General features: G+C 41.2%; 1 long non-coding RNA gene across 1 annotated transcript in view; it reads left to right on the top strand.

The window, feature by feature from the left end:
- Positions 1–447: 447 nt before the first annotated feature.
- LOC135536918 (uncharacterized) overlaps positions 448–10,568 on the top strand; it is a 14,737-nt gene continuing 4,616 nt past the window's right edge. Inside the window, exon 1 of the long non-coding RNA XR_010455094.1 lies at positions 448–849. This is a non-coding gene — a long non-coding RNA (uncharacterized LOC135536918). The remainder of the gene's footprint in view (positions 850–10,568) is intronic.

Genomic DNA, 10,568 nt, shown 5'->3' with positions numbered 1-10,568 from the left:
ACACACACTGAATCATGCACACACACACACACACACACACACACACACACACACACACACACACACACACACACACACACACACACACACACACACACACACACAGAATCATGTACGCACACAAAACAAATTAGGTATATAATACTCAATAACTATTGTCAATCTTAAGATGTACAGTTAATTATGTAATATTTCTTGTAGACTGTACACAAGTCTCTCTCTCTTTCCCTCTTTTTATTAGCAACATGTCATGTGACTTTATTATTATTATTTTTTTCATTATCAATTATTATAAATAACTTTTGTAATAAGAAGAACAAAGGCACAGATGAGTAAATAAAGGAACAATCTCTGAGTTTTACCAGCTTCCTGACTGAATGTGAGTTATGAGTGCGAGCCATGATGTCACTTCCTGACGAACAATGTCACATAGTTATTGCGGAATATAACATCTTGCTTGAAAGAGATTGCATACTTAAAACGTTCTTTCTACTGCAGTCGACCACAGACAGACAGAGACACCAATGGAGAGGCACATCAGACAACAACTTGTCATTGAAGTTAGAATCATACAGCAGATATTACAATTAGGAGTCTGTTAGAAAGGTATTCATACAGTAGAAGTAAGTTAATACTATAAGTAAAAGTAAAAATCATATATATTACAATAAAAGGTCAGACAGTCTGAATTAGTTGATTAACTGATTGAGTGGGGTCATCATTGATATTCGGTACGGTTAGTTAAGATGGCCGACTACGTCAACAAACAGGTGATTGAATTAAAAGAAGTTAATGAAGAAAACCAGAATAGAGCAACGAGGAGCGTGAAGGCTGAGACCCATCTCTCAGGTACAAAGAATTATCTTTATCTTTCTCACACACACACACACACACACAGATGCAGACAGGTATGAGCGCACAAAACCGAAAGCACACACGTATTCTGGCACGTGCAAACACACTAATAGCACATCATCGAAAAATGCTTGTTCGCTTTTTACTGTTCTGTCTTCTGTGTGACCACAACCTGCTGGGGTCACATACACTAAATGCATAATTTCAATATTATTTTTTACTTCAGTTGTTGGAACTATGTACAACTATTTAATAAGATCAATTGAAAATAACATTTTTAAACAACAGCACAGTGGATACCCCACCACTGTTTTTGGTAAACAGTTGAGGGGCTGGTAACCCTGAAACAGGCTCTGTGCACCTGGTGACCTGCCTGTTTTATCCGCCCAGAGAAACGTAAAAAGAAATGTACGTTGCAGAAATGTAACCACTCTCAAATTCATAGACAGAGCTACAGTATGTATGACTGGTACTGTATGTAATTCATAGACAGAGCTACAGTATGTATGACTGGTACTGTATGTAATTCATAGACAGAGCTACAGTATGTATGACTGGTACTGTATGTAATTCATAGACAGAGCTACAGTATGTATGAGTGGTACTGTATGTAATTCATAGACAGAACTACAGTATGTATGAGTGGTACTGTATGTAATTCATAGACAGAGCTACAGTATGTATGACTGGTAATGTATGTAATTCATAGACAGAGCTACAGTATGTATGAGTGGTACTGTATGTAATTCATAGACAGAAAGACAGTATGTATGACTGGTACTGTATGTAATTCATAGACAGAACTACAGTATGTATGACTGGTACTGTATGTAATTCATAGACAGAACTACAGTATGTATGAGTGGTACTGTATGTAATTCATAGACAGAGCTACAGTATGTATGAGTGGTACTGTATGTAATTCATAGACAGAGCTACAGTATGTATGACTGGTAATGTATGTAATTCATAGACAGAGCTACAGTATGTATGAGTGGTACTGTATGTAATTCATAGACAGAAAGACAGTATGTATGACTGGTACTGTATGTAATTCATAGACAGAACTACAGTATGTATGACTGGTACTGTATGTAATTCATAGACAGAACTACAGTATGTATGAGTGGTACTGTATGTAATTCATAGACAGAGCTACAGTATGTATGACTGGTAATGTATGTAATTCATAGACAGAGCTACAGTATGTATGAGTGGTACTGTATGTAATTCATAGACAGAAAGACAGTATGTATGACTGGTACTGTATGTAATTCATAGACAGAGCTACAGTATGTATGAGTGGTACTGTATGTAATTCATAGACAGAGCTACAGTATGTATGACTGGTACTGTATGTAATTCATAGACAGAACTACAGTATGTATGACCGGTACTGTATGTAATTCATAGACAGAACTACAGTATGTATGACTGGAACTGTATGTAATTCATAGACAGAGCTACAGTATGTATGACTGGTAATGTATGTAATTCATAGACAGAGCTACAGTATGTATGAGTGGTACTGTATGTAATTCATAGACATAGTTATGTACGGTACTGTATGTAATTCATAGACAGAACTACAGTATGTATGACTGGAACTGTATGTAATTCATAGACAGAGCTACAGTATGTATGACTGGTACAGTATGTAATTCATAGACAGAGCTACAGTATGTATGACTGGTACTGTATGTAATACATATACATAGTTATGTATGTTGGACTGGTACTGTATGTAATTCATAGACAGAACTACAGTATGTAAGACTGGTAATGTATGTAATTCATAGGCAGAGTTATGTATGTAAGACTGGTACTGTATGTAATTCATAGACAGAACTACAGTATGTAAGACTGGTACTGTATGTAATTCATAGACAGAGTTATGTTTGTAAGTCGCTCTGGATAAGAGCGTCTGCTAAATGACTTAAATGTAAATGTATGTAAGACTGGTACTGTATGTAATTCATAGACAGAACTACAGTATGTATGACTGGTAATGTATGTAATTCATAGACAGAACTACAGTATGTATGACTTGTACTGTATGTAATTCATAGACAAAACTACAGTATGAAAGACTGGTACTGTATGTAATTCATAGACAGAACTACATGTAATTCATAGTATGACTGGTACTGTATATAATTCATAGACAGAACTATATATGACTGCTACTGTATAAATTCATAGACATAGTGATGTATGTCTGGTACTGTATTTAATTCATCATTACAGAATGTATGTCTGGTACTGTGTGTAATTCATAGACAGAACTACAATATGTATGACTGGTACTGTATGTAATTCATAGACAGAACTACAGTATGCAAGACTGGTACTGTATGTAATTCATAGACAGAACTATATATGACTGGTACTGTATGTAATTCATAGACAGAACTATATATGACTGCTACTGTATGTAATTTATAGACATAGTTATGTATGTCTGGTACTGTATGTAATTCATAGTTACAGTATGTATGTCTGGTACTGTGTGTAATTCATAGACAGACCTACAGTATGTATGACTGGTACTGTATGTAATTCATAGACAGAACTACAGTATGTAAGACTGGTACTGTATGTAATTCATAGACAGAACTACAGTATGTATGACTGGTACTGTATGTAATTCATAGACAGAACTACAATATGTATGACTGGTACTGTATGTAATTCATAGACAGAACTACAGTATTTAAGACTGGTACTGTATGTAATTCATAGACAGAACTATATATGACTGGTACTGTATGTAATTCATAGACAGAACTACAATATGTATGACTGGTACTGTATGTAATTCATAGACAGAACTACAGTATTTAAGACTGGTACTGTATGTAATTCATAGACAGAACTATATATGACTGCTACTGTATGTAATTTATAGACAGAACTACAGTATGTAAGACTGGTACTGTATGTAATTCATAGACATATTTATGTATGTCTGGTACTGTATGTAATTCATAGTTACGGTATGTATGTCTGGTACTGTATGTAATTCATAGCTACAGTATGTATGACTGGTACTGTATGTAATTCATAGCTACAGTATGTATTCAAGGACTGTCCATCCATGAGATCAAAATGATAGTTTTACCATTTGAGTCTACACAGTGTTTGCAGTTCTGTGGTAGAACAAGCTTATATTTTGGGTCCTGATGGGGGTTAGAAAGTTAAACTAAGCTCATGAGGCATTTACAGTAGAAGTTACATTCATGAAGAATGAATAGGTAAATATTATACATTTCAAAATCCCAATGTAAGCAGCAATCACAGATAGCCTCTTTACGTCATGCTTTAGCTATATTGTGTAATTTTGGCTTGCTGTTTATCAGAATTGAGATGAGTTAACTCTTGAGCAAACGTTCGCTGCCAGCCCTAAATCGGGGGAGGGGGTTTGGTTCTCAGATTTCTAATCATAGTCAGTAGTGATGTAGGATGTTGTATGTTGTTTATTCTGTTTGTAATCATAATCTAGGATTATGTGTGTGTGTGTGTGTGTGTGTGTGTGTCGTGCTGCCTGTGTTTCTCTGCAGATAGAAGACTAAGACTCTACAGGCTGGCTGCTGGGTGTTTCGGAGTGCTGTGTGTTCTACAAGTCACTCTCAACATCTCCCTGAGGCTGGCTTTCTGAGTGAGGCTTTGTCCCAACTGATACCCCACTATCACAGTACTTTTGACAGTGCACTATATAGGGAATAGGGTGCCATTTGGGTCTGCGTACTGAAACTTTTTTTTTTCAGTCCAAGTCAAGCACTGCCAATAATGTGACAACAAAAACAAAAGAACTGCATCAGCTCTACTTGAGGACACAAACCATGTCTACAGGGCATTCTGGAGGTATTCAGACGTCCTCACATGTTGTTATGTTACAGACTCATTATAAAAATGATGAGAAGAAGAAAACTTTGAATCAATCAACACACAATGACAATAACGCATAATGACAAAGTGAAAACAGGTTAATAGAATATTTTCCAAATGTATAAAAACAAAAACATAAATACCTTATTTACATAAAGTATTCAGAGCCTTCACTGTGAGACTCGAAATTGAGCTCAGGTGCATCCTGTTTCCATTGATCTTCCTTGAGATGCTTCTACAACTTGATTGGAGTCCACCTGTGGTAAATTCAATTGATTGGACATGTTTTGGAAAGGCACACACCTGTCTATATGAGGTCATACAGTTGACAGAGCATGTCAGAGCAAAAACCAAGCCATGAGGTCAAAGGAATTGTCCATAGAGCTCTGAGACAGGATTGTGCTGAGATACAGATCTGGGGAAGGGTACAAATACATTTATGCAGCATTGAAGGTCCCTAAGAACACAGTGGCCTCCATCATTCCTAAATGGAAGGAGTTGGGAAACACCAAGGCTCTTGCTATAGCTGGCCTACAGGGACGTGACGGCCAGGTGCTTCAAAAAAAGTACTCTGACAGAACTCCAGAGTTCCTCTGTGGAGATGGGAGAACCTTCCAGATGGACAACTGTCGCGATACGAAACCTTCAGCCCCGCCCCTTGGCCGGCAGCGGGGTGCTAGAGGTGGTTAGCGTCCTGTTCCCTGGATTGGACAGGGCACTATAGGTACTTCAGGTTATCTCGGTATAACCAGGACCGCTCGCGTAGCCCTGCCTCTCTTTCTGTATCGATACGTTGTCCGCGTTAGAGAGGTCTTTTGCCTTGTCACTCTCAACGGTCTAGCTCTAGCTGGGATGTGTGAACCCCACGTTTCTCCTCCAGACTCTTTGTTTCACCACTAATTGATCCTTGAGTTGTTATTAAGCACTAGTCCTACCAGTCTCTATATGATCTCCCTGTGGTTGAGTATTTCCCCTCTGTGATGTATCTAGTTTAAAGTGTGAAGACCTTTAGTCAACTTAGTCTCACTACTCTGCCCTTCGGCTATGTATCGCTTGGAAAATAAAACTTAGATAGATCGATAAGAAAATTAAATGAATCACTACTGGACACACCTTCCTCCTTGTCTTTTAATGGTAACTTATTCTGTCATAGAGCATTGATCCCCGTTTCCAGTGTCCCGGTAGCGGGAGTGTCAGAGTTGTTATCTCCCGTGCCGTTAACTGTCTTTGAGAGAACCTTTTGCTCGAGACAAAATAAGACTACCGTTTATTTTTGAAAACACTCTGTTTTTTGTCTTTTACAATCAAACACACTTCAAAATACACAATTTGTTACTCGGCGTTAATCAAAAACATGCAAATGACTTAATGCTCTTATAAAATGCCTGGTACAATGATAACACTTATCTCTATATTAAATTCTTTTAATAGTTATTTAATTACCTTTGGGAGATGACGAGGAGACCCACAAGATCAGGAGCAGAGTTTCAATCGGTCAGAGTTCTTTTAGAATTTAGTTAGTAGCGACTCCCCTACTGGCTGAGAGGTTGACTTGAAGTCGGTGGTTTACTAAATTTAGAGATTCAAGTTTGGACTGGATGAGAGGACCCGTTGGATCCCTTGAACCAATGGAATATCAAAAGTCTGTAACACGATCGAGGCCGAGGTTCTGAGACACACGCACCTGGTCAATATGCTTACAGGGTCAATTCAGACAACCATAGGTATAAACAAGAGATCAACTAAAGGACTAGAGTGACTCTCAGTCCCGTTGAATGACCGCAGCGTCCTTGGCACGCAACGAGGCCGAGGTTCTGAGACACACGCACCTGGTCAATATGCGACAAAACAGCTGTTCAATAGTTAAACGGTATATTGGAAAGTCACTTCTCAGATCCAACAAGTTAGAATCTTTAAGTAATTTGAGTGAGGTGTCAATTTACCCGAAATCAAATGGTTGTCTAAATGAATTCAATTCAGAATTCAAGAAGTCAGCGCCAAAGTAATGGCAAATGTCTCTTTACATACCTTTTGATTCTCTGCACCCGATCCGCTGCTCCTCCCCTTCCCCCAGAGCAGAGAGGGTGATGACATATCTTACAACAGGAAATACTTTTCTTACAGTGCATATATGGGCCTCTGTTTATGACAGAGCCTATTACTCTAGCAACAATGAGGAAATACTTTTCTTACAGTGCGAATATGGGCCTCTGTTTATGACAGTGCCCTTACTCTATCAGCAATGAGTCTATCAGCTGTTCCCATTCAGAGGTGTCACTTGAGGCAGAGGGTGATTCTTCCTGACACCAGTCAGGTTCAATAGTTGGTTGGCTTGAGTTGTCTTCTGGTGGCTTTGTCCAATCCGGTATTTCAGTAGGCGAGGTCATCTCTGTCTCTACCCTTGGTGGGTGAGACAGGGGAAGAGGACCAGGAGGTAGATCCATTTGGCGTTTTACTACACAACCATCTATGCAGCACTCACCAATCAGGCCTTTATGGTAGAGTAGCCAGACAGAAGCCACTCCTCAGTAAAAGGCACATGACAGACAACGCAGGAATGGCTTCAGGACAAGACTCTGAATGTCCTTCAGTGGCCCAGTCAAAGCCTGGACTTGAACCGAATCGAACACCTCTGGAGAGACTTGAAAAGAGCTGTGCAGCAATGCTCCCCATCCAACCTGACAGAGGTTGAGAGGATCTACAGAGAAACATGGTAGAAACTCCCCAAATACAGGTGTGCCAAGCTTGTAACCAATAATCATACCCAATAAGTCTCGAGGCTGTAATCGCTGCCAAAGGTGCTTCAACAAAGTACTGAGTAAAGGGTCTGAATAATAATAGTAAATTTAATATTTCTGTTTTATTATTTTTAATCTTGGAACTACCCATCCCGGATCCGAGAGAAGTGTCAGCAACTATACTAATTAGCATAGCGCAATGGTCAAATAATCTTACTAGAAAATATTCATATTCATGAAAATCACAAGTGAAATATATTGGAACACAGCTTAGCCTTTTGTTAATCACCCTGTCATCTCAGATTTTCAAAATATGCTTTACAGCCAAAAAGCATTTACAGACAAGCATTTGTGTAAGTTTATCATAGACTAGCATAGCATTATGCCTTGCTAGCAGCAGGAAACCTTGTCACGAAAATCAGAAAAGCGATCAAATTAAATCGTTTATCTTTGATTAACTTCAGACGTTTTAACTCACGAGACTCCCAGGTAGATAGCCAAAGTTCATTTTTTCCCAAAATATTATTTTTGGAGGCAAAATAGTTCTGTTTGTTCTTCACGTTTGGCTGAGAAATCGCCCGGAAATTGCGGTCACGACAACGGCGAAAAATATTCCAAATTAGCTCCATAATATTGACAGAAACATGCCAGGACCCGGTTACGAACCCGGGTCTCCGGAATGAGAAACAGTCACTTAACCAACTCAGCCACGAATAGTCAGCAGAACCCAGAAGATGAGGCAGACACAGCAGTACTTGAGACGGTGTATTAAATAAAGTAAAAAGTGAAGTCCTTCAGGAAAACATGTAACTCCACAAGCTCAAAAGGAATTCCACAAGAACAAGGTAATCCACAAGGTAATCCTCCAAGGCAAAAAGGTAAATCCACAAGGTGGTAGGTATAGCATAAAAAGCCTCAAAAGATACTCAAAAATAAATAAACAAGAACAAAAAAACAGAATTCCACAAGAGCGTCCACCGGGATCAACAAGAGTACACAGAATACTAGGGCTGGGTGCTAACATACAAACACAGAGCAAAGAACTGAGGGAAACAAAGAGTTTAAATACAATCAGGGGAAACGAGGCACAGGTGCAAATAATAATGGGGATCAAGGGAAAGCAAAAGGTCAAAAAGCACAATGGGGGCATCTAGTGACCAAAAACCGGAACAACCCTGGCCAAATCCTGACAAAACGTTGTTTATCGATAGCCTAGCATAGCATTATGTCCAGCTAGCAGCAGGAAGCTTGGTCACGAAAATCAGAAAAGCAATCAAATGAATCGTTTACCTTTGATGATCTTCAGTGTTTTCACTGACGAGACTCCCAGTTAGACAGCAAATGTTCCTTTTGTTCCATAAATATAATTTTTATACCCAAAATACATTTACATTTACATTTAAGTCATTTGGCAGACGCTCTTATCCAGAGCGACTTACAAATTGGTGAATTCACCTTATGACATCCAGTGGAACAGCCACTTTACAATAGTGCATCTAAATCATTTAAGGGGGGGGGTGAGAAGCATTACTTTATCCTATCCTAGGTATTCCTTAAAGAGGTGGGGTTTCAGGTGTCTCCGGAAGGTGGTGATTGACTCCGCTGTCCTGGCGTCGTGAGGGAGTTTGTTCCACCATTGGGGGCCAGAGCAACGAACAGTTTTGACTGGGCTGAGCGGGAACTGTACTTCCTCAGTGGTAGGGAGGCGAGCAGGCCAGAGGTGGATGAACGCAGTGCCCTTGTTTGGGTGTAGGGCCTGATCAGAGCCTGGAGGTACTGCGGTGCAGTTCCCCTCACAGCTCCGTAGGCAAGCACCATGGTCTTGTAGCGGATGCGAGCTTCAACTGGAAGCCAGTGGAGAGAGCGGAGGAGCGGGGTGACGTGAGAGAACTTGGGAAGGTTGAACACCAGACTGGCTGCGGCGTTCTGGATGAGTTGTAGGGGTTTAATGGCACAGGCAGGGAGCCCAGCCAACAGCGAGTTGCAGTAATCCAGACGGGAGATGACAAGTGCCTGGATTAGGACCTGCGCCGCTTCCTGTGTGAGGCAGGGTCGTACTCTGCGGATGTTGTAGAGCATGAACCTACAGGAACGGGCCACCGCCTTGATGTTAGTTGAGAACGACAGGGTGTTGTCCAGGATCACGCCAAGGTTCTTAGCGCTCTGGGAGGAGGACACAATGGAGTTGTCAACCGTGATGGCGAGATCATGGAACGGGCAGTCCTTCCCCGGGAGGAAGAGCAGCTCCGTCTTGCCGAGGTTCAGCTTGAGGTGGTGATCCGTCATCCACACTGATATGTTTGCCAGACATGCAGAGATGCGATTCGCCACCTGGTCATCAGAAGGGGGAAAGGAGAAGATTAATTGTGTGTCGTCTGCATAGCAATGATAGGAGAGACCATGTGAGGTTATGACAGAGCCAAGTGACTTGGTGTATAGCGAGAATAGGAGAGGGCCTAGAACAGAGCCCTGGGGGACACCAGTGGTGAGAGCGCGTGGTGAGGAGACAGATTCTCGCCACGCCACCTGGTAGGAGCGACCTGTCAGGTAGGACGCAATCAAGCGTGGGCCGCGCCGGAGATGCCCAACTCGGAGAGGGTGGAGAGGAGGATCTGATGGTTCACAGTATCGAAGGCAGCCGATAGGTCTAGAAGGATGAGAGCAGAGGAGAGAGAGTTAGCTTTAGCAGTGCGGAGCGCCTCCGTGATACAGAGAAGAGCAGTCTCAGTTGAATGACTAGTCTTGAAACCTGACTGATTTGGATCAAGAAGGTCATTCTGAGAGAGATAGCGGGAGAGCTGGCCAAGGACGGCACGTTCAAGAGTTTTGGAGAGAAAAGAAAGAAGGGATACTGGTCTGTAGTTGTTGACATCGGAGGGATCGAGTGTAGGTTTTTTCAGAAGGGGTGCAACTCTCGCTCTCTTGAAGACGGAAGGGACGTAGCCAGCGGTCAGGGATGAGTTGATGAGCGAGGTGAGGTAAGGGAGAAGGTCTCCGGAAATGGTCTGGAGAAGAGAGGAGGGGATAGGGTCAAGCGGGCAGGTTGTTGGGCGGCCGGCCGTCACAAGAAGCGAGATTTCATCTGGA

Source organism: Oncorhynchus masou, unplaced genomic scaffold (genome assembly GCF_036934945.1).
Source record: "Oncorhynchus masou masou isolate Uvic2021 unplaced genomic scaffold, UVic_Omas_1.1 unplaced_scaffold_685, whole genome shotgun sequence".
Taxonomy (NCBI): domain Eukaryota; kingdom Metazoa; phylum Chordata; class Actinopteri; order Salmoniformes; family Salmonidae; genus Oncorhynchus; species Oncorhynchus masou.
Note: the sequence above shows the minus strand (reverse complement) of the source record. Positions and strands in the feature narration are given on the sequence as shown.